The sequence below is a fragment of the Oratosquilla oratoria genome, chromosome 1 (assembly GCF_046742065.1).
Source record: "Oratosquilla oratoria isolate Oo_2021 chromosome 1, ASM4674206v1, whole genome shotgun sequence".
NCBI classification, from domain to species: domain Eukaryota; kingdom Metazoa; phylum Arthropoda; class Malacostraca; order Stomatopoda; family Squillidae; genus Oratosquilla; species Oratosquilla oratoria.
Genome location: NC_134777.1, coordinates 42,623,497 through 42,644,245, shown reverse-complemented (window position 1 = coordinate 42,644,245; position 20,749 = coordinate 42,623,497). Strand labels below are relative to the sequence as shown.

The 20,749-nt window shown below is 40.7% G+C and overlaps 1 pseudogene; it reads right to left on the bottom strand.

Moving 5' to 3' along the window:
* Positions 1–19,722: 19,722 nt before the first annotated feature.
* On the bottom strand, positions 19,723–20,523 carry LOC143030592 (uncharacterized; annotated as a pseudogene).
* Positions 20,524–20,749: the final 226 nt, after the last annotated feature.

The window sequence follows — 20,749 nt, the reverse complement described above, 5'->3', positions numbered from 1 at the left end:
TTCCAAGTATTTTACCCATCTACTTTTGATAATTCTTTCACATATTTTTGCTATTGTACTTGTTAGAGAGACTGGTCTATAGTTGGTAGGTTCTTCTTTATTTCCTCCTTTATATATAGGTACTATATTTGCTTTTTTCCAATCTTCTGGAACTTTTCCTTCTTTTAAGGAACTGCTTATTATGCTATGTATTTTGTCTGCCAGTTCATTCCTACATTCTTTCAGAATCCAGTTTGCTATTTCATCTGGCCCATGCGATTTTCTGACATCAAAATTACCCAAGTGTGTCAATATTTCATTCTTCGTTACTTCTATTTCTTCCATAGGGGGGACTTTTTCCTTCCACTCAATCTCTTCAGGTTGTATATTTTCCCTTGTAAACACTGATTTAAAATGTTTGTTCATAATTTCTGCCATTTCCATTTCCTCAGTGTATTCAACTCCCCCTTGTCTTAATTTCTCCAAGTCTTGTTTGTTTTTCAGTTTATTGTTTACAAATCTGTAGAATAGTTTTGGTTGATCTTTACACTTTTCTATAACATCTTTTTCATATTTTCTTTTTTCCTCTCTGCACTTTTGTACATATTCATTTCTATAACCAGTATATATTTTCCATTTTTCAGGTCTTCTGTCTTTTTTCCATCCGGTCCAGGCTTTGTCTCTTTTGTCTTTTAACTCCCTACAACTTTTGTTGTACCAGCATTTTACATATTCTTTTTCTTGTTTTTGTCTTGGGACATACTTTTCCACTCGTTCTTTGTAAATTTTTGTCAAAATATTCCATTTCTCTTCCACTGATGTTTCTTCTTTGTATATTTCTTCCCAGTTTTCTTGTTGGAAGAATTCTCTTATTTTATCAAAGTTTGTTTTTTCATACATCATTCTTCCTTTTCTATATTGTTCATTTCTTTTCATATATTTTTCTTCATTAAGTTCCAGTTCAATCAATATGTGGTCACTTTTACCTATTGGTGTTTTATATTCAATCTTGTCCACTATTCTAGGTTCAGATGTAATTATTAAGTCTAGCCTCGATGGTTCTTCTTCATTTCTATACCTAGTGTTCTCTTGTATCCATTGTGTCATTGAATGGTCAGTAATCATCTCAAGTAGAGCATTTCCCCATGAGTCATCACCACTCTTTACTGTCATTTCTTCCCAGCAGATTTCTTTGCAATTAAAGTCGCCCATCATAACTATTCTTCCTCCGTCTTCCATTATTTTAGTTAATGCTATCTTTGTGTCCTCTAACATACTTTTATGTTCATTCTCCTCCCATGAGGCTGTTTTCGGAGGCACATAGTTGATCACAAATTTTCTGCTCTTCTTATCTCGGTCTTCCACTTCTATCATAATCATCTCTACTGTATTCTTTCCATGTATGACACCTTTCACGTTTATATCCTTCTTTGTCAGGAACATAACTCCACCCCCTTGTTTTTTCTCTCTGTTTCTAATCCAATAATTGTATGTATCATGTCCTACACTGTTGGGTGGTAGTGGGCCTTTTAATTTTGTTTCTACAATTCCCATTATGTCCGGTTCTTTTTCTTTCAAATAATCATTCAGTTCATTCAATCCTGTTATCAATCCATCTATATTTGTGTAAGACACTCTTAGTTTTCTGCCACTTCCATTGTGTTCTCTGTTTCCCTTATGTTTTTCTTTAGTATGTCGAACTGCTTTATTTTCATGTTCACTACTCTCCAATAGAATCTCTCTTTCTCTGACTCCGTTCTTTCCTCGTTTTTTGCCTTAGCTTCAATTCTTTTCTGCTTTTCTGCCTCTCTTTCCTCCTTATTCATTTCTCTTTTTATCCATACCTTTTTATATTGATCATTTGTTGCTAGTTTCCCTGTCTTGGATAGAATTTTCTCTGCCGTTGTTTGTGACCTGAATTTAATCTTAATTGGTCTGGTCTTATCTGTACTATATTTTCCGAGTCTGAATTTTTCCTCAATTTCCTTTATAATTTCTGGTTCATCTTCCTGGACTAATTTTAATAAACTGCTTACCCTTTCATTTTCCTCCTTGATTCTTGCGGTTCTATCTGGGTTATGTTTCTCTTCCATTCCTAATATAATTATACATTTCTTTTTGTCAGCTAATTCTCTTACTATATTCTCCTTCTGTCTCATCACTTTAATAACTGAGTCTTCATTATGTTCTTTCAATTGCTGTTTGACTATGTCAGTGAATGAAACCTTATTCCCTTCTTGAGTTATTCTCCAATTTTTAGCTTCTGTAGCTATTTTCTCACTGTTTTCATTACTATTCTTCTTCAATTTCTCATTCTCCTCCTTTACATTTCCTAACTGTCTTTTTAGGTCCTCTACTTCTTCAGTTAAGTTTCTGTTAGCCTTCTCTAGTTGTTCCAATCTTTCAATTCTTTGTAGAATGGAGCCTACATTACCTAACTTACGTTCCAAGTCCTCGATCACCTTATCAACTCTCTCCTCTAGTCTTATCAGTCTGGGGGGGGTTGTGTCCCCCCCACCCTCTTTAAATCCCTGGAACATATTCTCGTCACTTTCTACTGTATTTCTCCTCTCTATACTTCTAATCTTTACATTTTTATTTGCCATTTCGTCATCCGGTGGTCGTTTCATGTTGATCTTCCGCCCGTCTGCCTGGGCCAAGTCCTCCACATCCTCATTATCTTCCATTTCCCCAGTAATCCCTCCCCCTCTCCTCTTTCCTTACTTTCCCACTACCTCACGAGCAATTCCCCCCCCCTGCAAATACAAAAAGGCACTTCTCTTTGCGTTGGTATCCTCAATCTGCACTTTTCTTCAGAGCGTTCGTCAAGCCGTCCGTTCGTTGAAAGTGTGTGTGTGTGTGTGGGTGAGCAAGGAGTATTGAGTGGATGATATAGCAATGACCGTGGTTCGCAACTCCACATGCGCTACGCCTGTGACGTCTTCAGTACCTCATGCCGTACCGAACTACCGACAGATGTCATACCGACGGGTGCCACACAGACGCATACTGTCTGCTTCACTCCGTGCTGCATCGATCGCAATGGCTAACGTAGGAAATTAATACGGGCTCTAGGCCCCGTCCATACTGCCCCATGGCCATAGCGGTGTTAGTGGCACTGTTGGAAATCGAGGTTTACACAACGCCTACGCACTGCTGTGTTTCGGATCGTTTGCATTTGATGCGCATGCAGATTTGGGCAGTGCCTAGGGTTCCCAGTATGGATACGAAAGTATCATAAAGTATCATTTGGATACTTTTTGGTGCCCGTATGCTTTTACGACCCTGAGCTAAATGATACCAAATTGAATGACGAGGGCAAATTGGATACTTTTTGTGCATTTTTGTATGGAGATGGATACTTTTTATGCAATTCGCTATCTTATTAGAATGCTCATCCTTTGTATCCATTTTATATATGCCGACGGCCTAAATGCGCCCTTCTGCCCCCGTATCATTCACATCAAATTCCCGACTCCGAGACCCAAGAGTAGGCTTACGAGCAGGTTGCCAGCTGCAAAATGCTCACCCATTTTCAAACTCAACCAGTCAGCATTGCCATTTTGTGTTTTTTTTTTTTCTAAAAAAATGTCAAGGAAAATGACTTGGACGTATCAAATCAAAATGTCCAGAGCTCCCTGATCATTCAGGACCGCCAGAGCATGTACTCACTGTCAGCGTTGCCAGATATCCAGAAAGGTTTGGATTTCTCCAGATTCTAGTAGCTAGTGCCAGAATTCCAGATTGTTTATCAAAATATCCAGATTTTCCGTGGTTGACCAGATATAATTGAAAACACAAAATCCCCAGGTTTTATGGTTTTGTGATTATGTTCAGTAGATTATCACATTACCATATTGTTTAAATTACTTTGATGGAGGTACTGTTGAGCCCTTATTTCCTGTTTGAGGATAAAGAGGATGTCTATGCAGTATGCAAATGGTGTAGGTATTGGCAAAAGAAGCTTTTTATTTTATTTATTATAAGCCTTCTTAATGTTAATTTATGTTCTCACCTTCATATTTTCGTCTGGTTTAGGTAGATTAAGTTGATATATCAACCAGTACGTATGTTACGTATAGTTACGTTCGAATTTGTTAAAATTTAGATATCAATTGATTAGTTAGTAATCAAAGTGCATCGAAACGTTTCGGCAATTTTGACACGCGAGCACAAGACAGCCCGAAATTCGAGATAATTGATATTTGTGACCTTGACAAGTGCACGTGCATTGCGTGTGTGATACTCCTGTTATTCGTTTTAAATACGAACGAGTGTTTACCTATTGTATTACATAAACAAAAACAACAAAGACGGAGGGTCATCGTCATTATAAGTGTCAGTGCAGAAGACTAATTGATGCGGTGTACACGATAAAACGTGTATAACCGCACCAACAAGTAACACACCCCTTCACCAGCTTGACTGGTGATAACCGCAATAATGTAATAATAATAGTAGTAATGGTAATAATAATGATAATAATAATAATAATAATATCGTTACTCAAACCCGACCTGGGGTAAAACAGGAATTCTCATGCCTTACCTGGGGCTAATCAGGAACGCCCTCTACACGCGGGAAGTGAAATCTACTCACTAACCGTAAATTACACACATACACCTCTCACGAACATAGCCGCATCCCACGCACAAACATATACACTTCCTTTTTCTTCGACTAAAATTCGCTTCCTTTCTCACTTTCTCTTATACTACATCTTCTCATTTCAGTTTACCTCCCACTAAAGATTTTTCCGTTCTTCCACCTTTCTCTACTACTACGCCTCCTACCATTTTCTGAACTTTCGTTGGTGATCCTAACCCCGTTGGTAACCCCGTTGGTAATCACAACCTCCAAAATTCCAGATGCCTGATTAAGTCATGATGTACATACTATATTAAAAGGATATTTGTATTTGTATTTGTATTTTCATTTTATTTCATTCATTTTATCTGGATATTTATCCTTATATTATTATATTATTTAATACTATAAGTTATCATATGACACGTTTTAGGATTCACACATTTCTACACCACTCACTTCACTTACAATGTTACACCCTCGATCAACATTCCACACACACCGGAGCTGTTTTGTAATAACATCACAACAATTTATTGTATTTTTATCACTATTGTATTAAAAACCATTGTACAACCAAACGTAACCCACATCCAAGGAGGGAACGCGGTCTTACTCAGACTATGTATACCGCCAGCTTCACTCCAGAGTCACATTCCTCTGAAGAAGCATAGAGCGAAACCGGTCAGGAATAAACTCAGTAACTCGGAACTAGACCCGTGACTTCTTTTTCCACCTTCATCATACATACATATACCAAGGCTTTTTCCCCCTTACAAGGGGGGTAGCCAAAAAGAAAAAGGCATAAAATCATTCCCACCCATTCCATCCCTGTATACACTCCACACCCCTCCACCCTCCCTCCTATCTTAGCACCTCCTGAATGACGGGTCATCCCTGCACCTTGTCCACTGCCCTGGGTCAGAAGCAGTGTCGCAAGACACAGCACATCCACAGCAAGGCCGCTTCATTAAATCGGCGACCCCCCATCTCCGTCCCCCCATTGCATAAAAGGAGAGGACGGGGAGAAATCCCTTCGGGCTGCGTCAAATTTTGCTCATACATACTACCTCACCCCCCATCCCCCCGCCCATTCCACCTCATGCTATCACAACATCATCCATATACAACCACTCTCCATTCACCCCTGTCTTCTGTCCTCTCCCGTCCTTCCTCAACAGACATTCCCCTCTTCCCCCAAAGCCCCCTTCACCCCATCCATCCACCTCATCCTAGGACGCCCCCTCATGTTCACTCCCCCCACACCTCTTCTACTAGTCTTTCTTCACTCATTCTTTCCATGTGTCCAAACCATCCTAATATTCTTTCATCAACCCTATATCCCAGCTCCCTTTCCACCCCCGTTCTCCTCCTCATTTCTGATAATAAACAAATATGTAAAATATATGCATGAAACTATACCTGTGTCATTCCTGCCAAGCTACTGTGGTGTCTTGCCGTAAGATTTTGCGTAAGAGACCATAAAATTGTGTATAAAACTGTAATTAAGCCATAAGAAAACCATATTTTTGTCATTCAATATTTATTTGTTTCAAAACAAGTGCAGAATGAAAACATAATGTAAACATATGACAGAGTATGACCACCACATAATGAAAACAGTAGTTTAAACGGTTCTTGTAAATAGTACTGTTTTTCATTATGCGGTGCTGTAATTAAGCCATAAGAAAACCATATTTATGTCATTCAATATATATTTGTTTCAAAACAAGTGCAGAATGAAAACATAATGTAAACATATGACACAGTATGAACACCACATAATGAAAACAGTAGTTTAAACGGTTCTTGTAAACAGTACTGTTTTTCATTATGCGATGCTCATACTGTGTCATGTATTTAGATTGTGTACAACAACAGTACAACAAAGACCATCAGTGAAGCAGAGTTGCAGTGAACCTACTGCAGCTCATTACGTAAGATTTATGCAAAAACGTTAGACTTGAAAAGGGGATTTTACTTCTAATTGTTTAAAACAAAACACATTAAACAGATTTTGAACTTACGCCGTAAGACTTAAAACCATAGAAATTACGTAAGACTTGAGCAAAAAACGCAAGACTTGACAGGTATGCTGTGTGACCGCAGGAGTAGACACACAGTGTGTGTCTACTCCTGCGGTCTGCCAGGCAGCACCAGGAGACAGAGTGTGGCTGTCAAATGTGCACTGTGGGCTAGAGTGTAAGAAAATTCAACTATGCAACATATTGTATGTGTGTGCAGCATCTCCGTCAAGGCATCCTGCGGATGGGTGATGGTGATTGTTTTATGTAATCGATTATTTTATGCAACAAATAATCGATTACTTTCACCTGGAAATAGATTATGCAGTGGTATATTTTTAACAGTTGGAAAAAAAATTCTCAGCCGAGAATCTTGGGAAAATTGAACAAAACATTTAATAGCTGAAAACCTAACCGGTGACTTCTAGTGTTTATTAATTTTACTTCAATTCTGCATAAATTCAACTATAAATGAGGACTGACAATAAAGTGAATTTTTATTTGTTTTTTCATCATTTCATACATAGTAATATCTATAATACAATACGAATTACGAAATTATTAACGAAAAATTAAGATTTCATTTATGAATCAATATTTGAATAATATAAATTCATATCTATTTTTGTTCATGAGCAGAGCCTATTCCTTTTATAACAAAACATTTAAATGAGTGCTGGTAATGGGATTGTTTTCTATATGTATTGCAATTAGGTTTCAATTATAAATACGAAATTACGAATTTTAACGGTTTTTATCTATAAACCAATGTGCGTGTGTTAAAATAGTTAACGTCGTCCTTTACAGTTCTTCGAGAAAACCACTGTCTGCACCACATCTTTCTTGCTGGTTTATTTTTCATAGCACACACAGTTACAATGCTCCAGAGTAGGGTTTCCGTTTCAAGGAATTCGTCGGCGTACAATATTTCCCTGCCGAAGCTCAGAGGTAACTGACGCGCTTTCTCTCGTGGTCGCATTCCTATTTCATGCACATTTAGTGTGGACATGAGTGTGGACACTTATCTCAGCATTTATCACCGCCACCTGCTACATTCAAATCTGAATGAGGCACAGTGTGGACGGGGCTATATTTACCGCTGTTGTGTCAGTGAAACCACCAACTTTTGATGAGACCTTAGTTTCTAGATGGTTTAAGATAATGGAACCTCAGTTTATGTTGGCTAACATTACTACTTCATTCACCAAATTCCATCACATAATTTGGAACCTCAGTTTATGTTGGCTAACATTACTACTTCATTCACCAAATTCCATCACATAATTGTTAATACATCTGTGAAATTTGTATCAACTTAGTAATTGTTACAGCAAACTCTGAGAATTGAAAAAGGCGTTAGAAGCTTTGTTTACAAGATCGAAGCCAGAATTGTTTGACACTAGTTAACCAAAATAAGGTTTTGTGTACGAAACTATCCTTGACTGTGTTAGCAAGATTTGCGTTAGATAACCGCTCCATTGGACATTATGGTATATTTTAGTTCACACCTTGGCGATATAGCATTAGAAAATGAAATATTAATTTTGTAAATTATAATACATGAACGTAATATGCGATTTTCGTGGCGGAAAAAGAAAAAAAAACCTTGCTACAAGCAAATTTACTAACGAACGAAGCCGCTAGGATACGTTCTGGATGCCATGCCAGTCCAGTCACTATCAGACGATAACTTTTACGTTGTGGGCCGGGTGTTCTCCAACTCCAGGTGAAGTTGATGACCGCTGTTACAAAGACAATAGGGCTTCTTTGGACTTTATGAGAGAACACGGGGTTCTGCCGTCGTCTGTTAATTGCCCGAGGTACAATAATAATCTACCAAGGCATTTACTCGCTTCTCTCAACCTACATTCTACATCCACCCCCCCCTCCTCCCTTTCCTGCCACATTCGCACCCAAGTATCTAAAACTATCCACTTCTTCCAGTTTCTCTCCCTTAATGCTCACTTCAAGTTTGCTGCCACTTTCACCCCTTGTACATCTCATCACCTTACTTTTACCCACATTTATCTTTAACTTCCTTCTTTCACACACTCTCCCAAACTCTGTCTCTAACTTCCTCAATCCCTCCTCTAATCCTGCTACAAGTGCAGTGTCGTCCGTAAACAACAGCTGGTTCACCTCTCACTTTTCTCAATTTTCTTTAACCATCTCCAATCCCTGACCCACCACCCTTGCATTTACCTCTCGCACCACCATGTAAGTTGAACAGCCAAGGCGACATAACACATCCCTGACGAAGGCCCACCTCATTTCTAATCCTGACACATGCTCTACTACTCTCGTAAAAACTCTTGACAGCTCCTAAAAGCTTTCCTCCTATCCCATATATTTGCAAAACCTCCCATAGTGCCTTCCTGTCTACCCTGTCATCAGCCTTTTCCAGATCCATAAAAGACTAAAAAACATCCTTACTTTTTCCTATAGCTTTCTCATATATCTGTCTTACCACAAAAATCTTATCTACGCAACCTCTACCTGTTCTAAATCCACTGTTCCTCACCAATTACTCCCTCTGTTCCTCTCCTAATCCTCTCAATCAAGATCCTCCCATAAGCCTTCCCAACTACACCTAACAAGCTAATCCCTCTGAAACTACTACATTCACACTTGTCCCCTTTTTCCTTGTAAAGTGGAACTATACAGGCACTCCTCCAGTCGTCCGGCACTCTACTCTCTCCAAACAAACATTAAATAACCTCACCAGCCAGTCCACCATCACTGTGCCTCCTTTTTTCAGACATTCTGCATGGCATCCATCCAGACCAGGTGCCTTACCTGCTCTCATCAATTTAACAACTGCCTCACTTCATCTCTCCTTATTTCTCCTCCATTCTCCTCACTCATCACGGTCATTTTCTTAGCACTGTCCACTGCAACTACCTTCCCTCCCTACCCTCCTTCACGTTCCTCCACCACTCCTAGTTCTACTCTACCCTTTACTCCTCCCACTCCTCTCTCAGCTTCTTGTACTCCTTCTCCTTTTGCTTCTCATTGGTGGATTAAAAAGTGTAATGAGAAATAGACATTTGGGAATGGATGCTAAGAGGAGATTGTATGCAGGACTGATTGTGCCGACAGCACTGTATAGGCCAGAAACCTGGAACATAAGAGAGGAAGAGAGAAGGAATTTGAGTGTGTTTAAGATGAGGTGTCTGAGAAGTATGATAGGGGTTACTAGGCTGGATAGAGTGAGAAATGAGGAAGTGAGGAAGAGAACGGGGTTGGTAAGGGAGTTGGGAGATAGGGTGGATGAAATTGTATTGGGATGGTTTGGACACATGAAAAGAATGAGTGAAGAAAGACTAGTAAAAGAGGTGTGGAAGGCAGATGTGGAGGGAGTGAACATGAGGGGGCGACCTATGATGAGATGGATGGATGGGGTAAAAGGGGCTTTGGGGAAGAGGGGGATGTCTGATGAGGAAGGACGGAAGAAGACAGAAGACAGGGGTGAATGGAGAATGGTTGTATATGGATGATGTTGTGATGCATGAGGTGGAATGGGTGGGGGAAGTGGGTGGGGTAGTATGTGTGAGCAAAATTTGACGCAGCCCTAAGAGATTTCTCCCCGTCTTCTCCTTTTCTGCATGGGGGGGGGGGGGACGGAGAGATGGGATCGCCGATTTAATGAAGCGGCCTTGCCGTGGATGTGCTGTGTCTTGCGATACTGCTTCTGACCCAGGGCAGTGGACAAGATGCAGGGACGAAGCCATCATCCAAGAGGTGCCAATATAAGAGGGAGGGTAGAGGGTGGAGAGGAGTGGAGTGTATTAGCGATGGAATGGGTGGGAATGATTTTTATGCCTTTTTTTTTTTTTTTTTTTTTTTTTTGGCTACCTCCCTTATAAGAGGGAAAAGCCTTTGGTATATGTACAGTATGTACAATAATAATCAGGCCAGGATGATCTTTAGAATTTGAGGTACCGAATTATTGAATATAGGTTAGGTTAGAATAGACTAATCATCCTTTCATTTCTTCTATGAAAACAAACATGGAGTATCATTCAGCTTCGTTCGTTAGTAAATAGGTTTTAGCAACTTTTTTGTTAATGATTTCCGCCAAGAAAAACGCATATTACGTTCATCTAATACAGTTTACAAATTTAATAATTAATTTTCTATTGCTATATCGCGTAGGTGTCTAAAACTAAAAATTAACCCTTTTTATTTTGAGGATAATTTTTTAAGGGCCTTGCCCACCAACATTAGACCCTTACTAGTCATGTATGACACAAACACTACATTAAAGGAACTCACACGTATAGCGGATATTTAGTAGATTACAGTAGCGTTAAACTGTCAGTTTCGAGTGCACTTTAGCAGTCACGTGATGATCATGTAGCATACGTGGGGAACAGGTCTGAGTTGCAGTGCTCGTGACTCCGGCATATCATACAACAGAAACTCAAACACCAAACACCGCTTCTTCCCCGCCATTGCTACCTTTTGATTCTGACTTTAATATATTCCTCAGACACCAACTAATCCGTTATCCGTGAGACCGTCGAATTGCCACTTACAATGGTTGCCAAAAATTGGTCGCAAAAACACTTCTCTTTACCTTGAACTTTTGCGTTAAATAATACTTTGATTATCCTTGCTCGTCTTTGAACCTGCTTTTGAGACTTTCCTTATTCAGATCACTCGTCTTAATTATCTTGTAAGTCTTCTGCTCTTTCCGATTCATTCATAACTGGCAAGGTTCTACTCTGCCATTAACGATTTCTTTTTACCACTATCTTCCACCGAACGCAGCCGTTTCATGGGCATGATAAACTTGTCAGTCACATGATTCCCAACTTCGAAAACCTTACTCATCCTTGACTAAATTTTTGTTGACATAACCCTGGAGCAGCATGTCTTCAGAAGAAAAATGCTACCAGAGACTCCTTTTAATAGCAGCATTACCTGGCGAGTTCCTGCTTCTTCCTCTATACCATACCACCTCTGTGACAAATCGTCCTGACCGTTCCGTTCTCTTCCGTCCGCAACAAGATTACATGTATTATCATATACACACCGTTCTGGTGAGGTGAGTATCGTAGAATCCTTCACAAATAAATGTTTCATGTTTTTGTGTAATGGAATTTTGTTTATACGTTTTGTATCTTGTAATGTGTAATTTGTATAGGTACTTTTGTGTAGTGATGTTTGCACTGTTATGTTTGTCATTCGTTTGTAAATGGTCCTTCGAATCACCATGTTGGCAGGTTGTGATTAGTTTATAAGTGGTCCTTCAAACCCAATTCAAACCGCCACGTCATCATGGGTAACCGGCTTTATAGTCTGGTGATTTTTTTGGATCAACCGCAGAATTTCTACCCCCGCGCGCGTGCTGATCTGTGGGGATCCGGGGTGTTCCGCTGTCACTCAGGCACACACCGTCACCCAAGTCATGATAACGTTTTTTATTACCTAACCTAACCTAATCCAAACAAAGATTAACCTTTTGAGCGCCGTTAGGTTAGGTTAGGTAATAAAAAACGTTATCATGACCTGAGTGACAGCGGAGCACCCCGGATCCCCATTCCCCACAGATCAGCACGCGCGCGGGGGTGGAAATTCTTCAGTTGATCCATTTTTTTATTCCTATCTCTTCATACTGTGTATACTTCAACGACTGACTAAAGTATTTGGAAGTGTCTCTTTACTATTTTCGTAATGGAACATTGTGTATTATCGTAGTTCATCATCAATGTATCTTGTAATTAGTACTTATATTTGATTGCTTGTTAGTTTAATTCTATTGTTTAAGATCGTATCTAGTCTTTACAGGTACATTGGCCATTGTTTTTGCTTTGTACTGATACTACTTATACTCGTATCGTGCTCACATAAACCATGTAACCTTTCTCACATTCACTTCATTGCTTTTGCATAACCACCAAAATAACCATCCACCCAATCACCGTATTCTTCCGCTACTTAATTGAATGCCTTCTCAAAGATAAGAGGGAGGGTGGAGGGGTGTGGAGTGTATTCAGGGATGGAATGGGTGGGAATAATTTTATGCCTTTTTCTTTTTGGCTACCCCATGTAAGGGGTAAAAAGCCTTGGTATATGTATATATGTATGTACTTAATTGAATGAATTCCGTCGATGTTTATGTTGTTGTTTGTTGCACCGTTATTTTGCCATATTCGTCAGATGGTTGTCGTTTGAAACACGAAGTGTTGGTGCGACATAATGTTCTTTGTTGATGTGACGGTGAATTTATAACAACTCCCGTGTCATATTAAATTTCAGAGTCGATCACACGAAACATCTGAACTTTACATATTTAGAAAATAGTGCAAGAAGTAACGATTTACAGACAACGCGGCATAGAAACGCCCGGTGCTCGTTGAACGCCAGACATGCATAGCTTTAATTTGGTGACTTCATGCCTCTGATGCTGGCGTTGGCGTTAGTCAGACATCTCTACCCACCATGGACGCAACTGATATGAAAAAAAAAAAATCGCATTACGTCACAACCACAGGTTCCCGCCTCCAGACGCTGTCGCCGGTGCAGTTGTTATTGTGATGACATGCCAAGTGCAGCATGTATAGTATTTATTTTTTTACCATGGAAATATATAAAAATACTGTGGTGCTATATGGCTTGGACAATTAAATGGCTCGTTGTCTTACAAAATCAGCAGCAAAATATACAGCAATTGCGATAGAAATACACGATTAGGTGTGGAATAGATATGTGAAAGCAATTTTTTTAGCTTCGATGTGTCTGTTTGTGTTATTTGTTAACTAACTCAAGAATGTCACCAGATGGCATGATAACGACAATAGCAGTTCGAGTTACACGAGAGAAATATAATTCTTTCATGCTCCTGCACAACTACCAAATTAATCACTAACCCATTTAAAACGCTGGATGTCAACATTCTTTTTCCATGGTCTTTGCCATCCAAAAAATAAATGAATAAATGAATAAATAAATAAGTAAATAAATTTATTTATAAAATCAAATAATAAACAGGTTTATCAATTTGATAAACTGTCTCTCGGTTACAGGGAAGAGCTGCGAAATGTTTCAACTCGTTTTTATTATGAACTTAGTTATACCGTATGTTGTTCCGGGTGTACCATCTAGGTACACACCCCTTCACCCCTCCCATCCTGGTTTTTACTCAAGACAAGCCCACCGGCTACGCCGGGGGCCTTGGCCTGCGGCGCTGCGCGCCCTGGGCTACGCCCCTTTTTTGGAAAATAAAATATCAAAATCATTCTTCGAGTTCTTCTTCGAGTTCTTCGAGTTATTCGAGTTCTTCGAGTTCTTCTTCGAGTTCTTCTTCGAGTTCTTCGAGTTCTTCTTCGAGTTCTTCTTCGAGTTCTCCTTCTTCTTCGAGTTCTTCTTCTTCGAGTTCTTCTTCGAGTTCTTCTCTTTCGAGTTCTTCGAGTTCTTCTTTTTCGAGTTCTTCGAGTTCTTCTTTTTCGAGTTCTTCTTTTTCGAGTTCTTCGAGTTCTTCGAGTTTTTCGATTTCTTCTTCGAGTTCTACTTCTTCTTCTTCGAGTTCTTCGAGTTCTTCTTCTTCCTCTTCTTCGAGTTCTTCGAGTTCTTCTTCTTCTTCTTCTTCTTCTTCTTCTTCTTCTTCTTCGAGTTCTTCCTCTTCTTCTTCGATTTCTTCGAGTTCTTCTTCTTCTTCGAGTTCTTCTTCACCGTAGTTGGCGGTGTTACCGATTTACCACCAAACGCGAAGGGTCAGTTTATTTTTTACTTATATAAGATGTACAACATTTCTTAGAAAAAAAGAGAGTATTTGGCTAAAACAAACCTTGATCATCAACTACAGTCGTCATCAGAGATCATGTCACCCTTCATGAATAAAATTCCGCACAACGGTAATACTGTTTCATTGGAAGAATTAAATTCCTCAAAAATCCCTTTTAAGTGTCAGATTCTAACATTGAGCAAAATTTCATGTGTTTTGTGGCAATGGTAATTCCATTGTTGAATAGTTGTCATTACATTTTTCGCAACTCTTTCTGATACCTTTGAGTTCAGATTTGGTAACTTTATTTTAAGATATTTCTTATCATTGTGTCCAGAATGACTCGTCTCTAATGTAGATTAATGTAAAATTTCACTATATAATGATTACTTTGATTTATGTTGATAATAGGCTGTCTTACAAGAAAAAAAAAATGTTTATCATCTAGCTAAACGAATCCCGTACAGAAACAAAATGACATACCTTCTCTAGGAGATCTCCGGAGGAACTCAGGGATTGTTGCCAAATGCCTCGGGACCCCCGGTGTCCAGTACTCCAGTAAAAGAAAATAAAACCTTAGATGTTTCCCTTTCGACCCCCAAAACCCATCCTCATCACCATCGTCACCAAATTCATAGTTCCTCCCTAACCCATTTGCTGTTTTTTACGGCTGGAGTCGTTTATCAAACTTTGCTTACGCGGGGCAAGTTGAAAGGCAAGTCAAGCGTGGAAGTTACTTGCTACCAGTTACTTGCCGTGTGTGAACATCTGCTTGACAAAGATAATTGGGCAACCTATCCAATTTTTTTGCCAAGCAGATGTTTACACACGGCAAGTAACTTGTAGCAAGTAATTTCCACGCTTGACTTCCCTGTCAACTTGCTCCGTGTAAATGAGGCTTTACAATTGTCACTTAGCACCTTTCTCCGGCTTATGGGAATTCTCAGGCAGTGTAGAGTTGAAGGAGTGATAGGTCTTTTGAATGTTTACTTACTCCCTCTTAACCCATTCAACTCCGATGACAAGATGTCTTGTCATTTGGTCAAATAAAACAAAAAATCATAAAACACCAAAATGTTTGATCAAACACCAGAAAAATATGACGTCAGTCCTCGCTTCGCTGCGAGCGAAGCGAGGATTGACGTCATATTTTTCTGGTGTTTGATCAAACATTTTGGTGTTTTATGATTTTTTGTTTTATTTGACCAAATGGCAAGACATCTTGTCATCGGAGTTGAATGGGTTAATGTATGGATACAGTAAGTTCGTCTGTCGCCGAAACTCTTCTCTTTCGAAGGGGAATTAAGATTTTATTTGTTCAATTAGCCTCTCAAGCGGCCCATACACGATCAATTATATTGCGCAATTTCATTGTCAATTCAGAGTATTGACAATGAAATTGCGCAATATAATTGATCGTGTATGGGCCGCTCTAGAGAAGCTATTTACGTATCTTTATTAGGCTCCTTACCCCGTATAAGGAAGAAAGCCAACCAAGGCATGACCCATCTCCACCCATCCCACTCCCATCTATCATTTTTTTTTTTTTTTTTTTTTTTTTTGTCTGAGTACCTCATGGATGAAGGGATCCCTGCCCTCCTGCCCACTGCCCGAGTCAAAAAGCAATGTATCAAGAAATAGATAAAATAAGGATAGAAAGAGATGGTAATACTATGTTATAAAGATTTGTATACATTTTCAAAGGCATATTGTATACTCATCGATCGTACGAACAATTTACTTATAACCAATTCTGGTTGAAATACTGTGGTCAGGTTATGGAGGTTGTATCGTTCCACTGTGAATAGGCCGACGGTCTTGCCGGTGGACTCGCAAGGGCTGCCCAACGGGGGAATGAAATCGTTTGACACAGGACAGAATTAGATAGATTATGTCTTAAGGTTGAAGACTGCAATCAAGATCATTTGAACGCTTCCAGTCGTCCTAGGGCTGAGAGAACTAACCAGAACCAGTCAGAATGATACTGAACAAGGACGCCTTAATCGAACTGTGTGCTTATTCTGTCTGCCGCCGGTTGATTTGAGTTATCTGAGAACTTTGTGTTTTTTCCCTCTAATCTAAACCTATTTCACTGCGGTCTTCACGACTGTAAGAATCTTCGCACCGCCAAGACCACCAGTGATTGCCACAGGCCCACCCACAGAGCAAACACGGCGGCTTCGGCCACAGCCGAACGCTTCATGGTCTGCGTTCCATTCTTCTCCAACCTTATTTCGAACTTTCTCGGTCGTCTGGAAACCAGACCCCCTGAGCCAAAGAGGCTAATGCTCAAAGAACCCTCCTGCTGAATCGCAATTTGCATATCCACTCTATGTCGGAGGACTCAGCAAAGGAGTCATGGCCGAGTCACGCTGGAACAAGTCTCCTTCGCCCCATCGGGAGACGTGTTCAAACTCGAGGAGGAATCAAATAACAAATAATGAACAAATACGCGCTGGTTGCGATACAGCTTCTCTTCCTTTTTTTTTTTTTTTTTATATATATTTTCCATCTTCCCCTCTCTTCGCCTTTCGTCTTTTCCATCTTCTTGGTACTCTTCTTCTTTTTGTTCATCTTTTTATCGTTTTCGTTTTTTCCTGAAGCTTTGATATACTTCTTTTTCTTCTTCGTCTTCCTCTTCTACTTCTTCCTGAGTTTTGTTGTCATTTTCCTCCTCTGTTTTATCTTCTTTGCCTTCTTTATATCTTTATTCTTCTCACTTTCCTCTTCTTCATTACCTTCTTCCTTTTTTCTTTCTATTCTTCCTCTTCTTCCTCTTCTCCCTCCTCTCCTTCCTATTATTCCTCCTCTCCTTCCTCTTATACTTCCTCTTTTACTTCTCCTTCCTCTTCTTCTTCTTCCTCCTTCTTTCTTCTTCATCTTCTTTCTTCTTCTTCATTCTTTTCTTCTTTATTTTTTCTTCTTCATCCCCTCCTATTTCTGTTTCCAGTCTATCTCATAGCTCACTTTCCGTTTTCATTCTTCCACGTTTCTTTGTTTGCTCCTCTCCGCTGTCTCTTCCATCTTCTCTTCGTTTCCAATAGCCTTTCTCCTTGTTTCCTTCGATACAAAACGAATGCCCAGATTTTTTCGATTACTATTTTCATTCGTTTTTTATGATTGGTTGTTACATCTATTATTGTTCTCCCCCCCTCCTCTCTCTCTCTCTCTCTCTCTCTCTCTCTCTCTCTCTCTCTCTCTCTCTCTCTCTCTCTCTCTCTCTCTCTCTCTCTCTCTCTCTCTCTCTCTCTCTTTGTACAAAAAAAAATAAAATTAAGCTTATCATTGACTTCAATTTCATGCATTTAGTGGAAGTAAACTGAAGTCAACAATTAGATTCTCTTTTTGGACGATTTAATTAATCGTGATACACATTCTTTCACCACTAGAGTATATATGAAAGTCACAGGCCTGTGTGCCGTACACGAGGTCTGCAGAGGAGTGGTGTAGGTATTCCTTCAACGAGGTACGTATGCCTAGAAGGACAAGAGGAAGGACTTGTGACCAATTTTTACGTTGAGCTGAGGTTGTGAGAGATGACTTTACTGTAGTTGAAGGTGAAACCGTTCAACGGTATCATTCGCTTGTGGCTGATAGCTAGCAGTCCGAAAGTGTCGGATGCTAAGAGACGTACCTTGGTCCACACGTTGGATTCAAACTGGCTGCCACGGTCGGACGGAAGTAAGGCTAAAAGGGACACCTAATCTGGAGATCCACGTGTTGATGAACGTGCGGGCGACGGAGTCGATAGAGATGTCAGCTAAGGGTACAACTTCAGGCCATCGTGTGAAACGGTTGACGCAGATAAGGATGTACCAGTAATTGTCAGAGAAGGGCAGTGGACTGACAAGATCGATATCCACGTGGATTATGGATTAGCTAGGTAAGACCACCCGCTCGCGCGGGATCGGTCTTTGTGGGAGGGGAAGAATGTCTGTAAGAAAATGAAAAGATAGTAGTGTATAAAAGAGGGCTACTGCCAGCGCGCTTTTTCGTGAGCGATTAGGGGCGGTTGGTGGTCGTGGCTCATGAGAAATGGGCAGGGAACTTGGACGGTGGCGCCGACGCCTGGGATTAGAATCACCAAAAGTTGAGAAAATGGTAGGAGGCGTAGTAGTAGAGAAAGGTGGAAAAATGGAAAAATCTTTAGTGGGAGGTAAACTGAAATGAGAAGATGTAGTATAAGAGAAAGACAGGAAACGAATTTTAGTCGAAGAAAAAGTACGTGTAGATGTTTGTGCGTGGGGCGTGGCTATGTTCGTGATAGGTGTGTGTATGTATCTTACTTTTTTTAATATCGTAGAAGCTGGAGTGAAAGTGGCTGCAGGAGAGTGTGTGTAACGCGATACCTTGGAACTTTAACATTGGACGCATGTGCGTGTCTAGTGTCTGACGTCCTTCTTTATGGCAGGCCATAGGAAGCGTGGTGTTATCATCTACTTGGTTGCTCGGGTGCCAGGGTGAGAGAGATCGTGCAGCTGACGGAAGATTTGATAGCGATTATTTTTCGGCAGACAGGGCCGGCAAGTATCAGTAGAAACGTCAGCATAGATGTACACTTGAGTACCTAGAAGTAAGATCTTCATTTGCAATGCAGTGTTGTTCAGTAGTTGCTGTAGTTCAGCATCGTCGGTCTGGTCGGCAGCATAGTCTATGAGAGAGGATGTGACAGCAGAGATATTGAGGGAGCGTCAGCTGGAGTGTTGTCAACCCCTTGAATGTACTGTAAATCCATGGTTAACTGAGAAATGAAATATGTAGGCCGTAGCTGTCGTTGTGAGTAGGTCTTATTATTGAAAAACGTGGTAGTGAGAGGCTTGTGGTCGGTGTAAATATGAAATTTACAACCTTCCACGAAGTAGCGAAAATGCTTGATTGCCTTGTAGATGGCAAGTAGTTCTCTGTCGTAGGCACTACATTTGGATTCCGCGTTGTTGAACTTCTTAGAGAAGAATGCGAGCCGTTTCCAACCTCCGTCGATATGCTGCTGCAGGACTGCTCCAGTACCAATGCCGGAAGCGTCTGGGGGCGATGGAGATGACTGCATCTGGGTTTGGGAAGCAGAGCGGAGAGGCGTTTCTCAGTGTTTGTTTAGCTGTGATAAAGACTTCCTCAGTTTCCTGAGTCCAAGCAGAGTTTACCGGGAAATAAGCACCTAGGATAGGCTGAGATACTCCTCCCGCATGGAATATCCACTCGAAGGAACGGCAAAGCTTGAGTTCGAGTTGCATGGTCCGTCGTTTTGGTACCATTGACGGCGGAGGATCGGCGGTAAAGACCATTGACATCTTGAAGCAACCAGGACGCTGACGTATGAACCAGAGTCGATCAGAAACTTTGTCCTGGAGAGAGGGTCGTAGAGGTGGAGCAGAGCTGACGAGAAGTTACGAACATTATGTGCCGCTAATGTTCGTTGTTGGCATTTGAAGTTTTAGGGTAGGTACATGGCGCATTACACTTGAAAATGTCTTTCCCATACTTGAGGCGGTAGAAACATACTCTAGAAGTGTAATTAGAATTGCTTCAAGAACGCGGACGTCGCTGGGAGCGATGTCGAGAGGATGAGCGGGAACTTGAATATTCGTTGAACTGTTTCTGTACGTCCTTGACTTACAGAGAGAGCTGAGAGACAAGCTTAGCAGATTGTTTGGTGTCATCTTATGTAGTGGTGCTTGCAACTGTAGGTGACTGTCCAGGTAGAAAGGTCTTCATAAACTCATCAGCGAGTGTGGAGATCTCGTCCGTTGAGAGTTTGTTCTTGACAGTGAAATGGCTACGTTGAGTTGCTGGTGGCAGCCGTTGATAGAACAGTTGCTTAAACAGGTCCCTATCGAAGGAATCGTACTTGTCTGCCAGTAGTATCTTCATGCGACGAAGGAGGTCGGAGGGCCTCTCATTGCAGTGTTCTTCCTTTGACAGGAGCTCTTGAAGTTGAGCAGCCATATTAGACTGCAGGCGAAGTAGGATAGCTAACTTGAGGTCTTCATATAGAGTGTCAAAAGTGACAGAAGAACTAATGATGTCAGAAACTTGTGAGAGGACGTCAAGCATTAGAACTGACATTGTGTGGGAGAACTTGGTGAGACTGGCAATTATCACAGAGGCTTTGAAGTTGCATTCTAAGATGGAGAACCACATGGATGGATCTTGGCTGCTAAATGCAGGCGCTCGGAAGGCGACTGCAGCGGTCATTTCGGCCGGCATCGTTGTGGTTGTTCTATCTATCGTGGCTGGTGAGTGTACAACACTACAGGCTGTGGAGTATTCGGGGACCTTAGTGGAAATGTCTGAGAACACTACCCTGGGCACTACAACACATAGATATCCTGGGAATGAGGACTCAAATATCCTGGGCACTACGACACAAATATCCTGGACACTACGACACACACATATCCTTGGCACTACGACACAAATATGCTGGGCATTG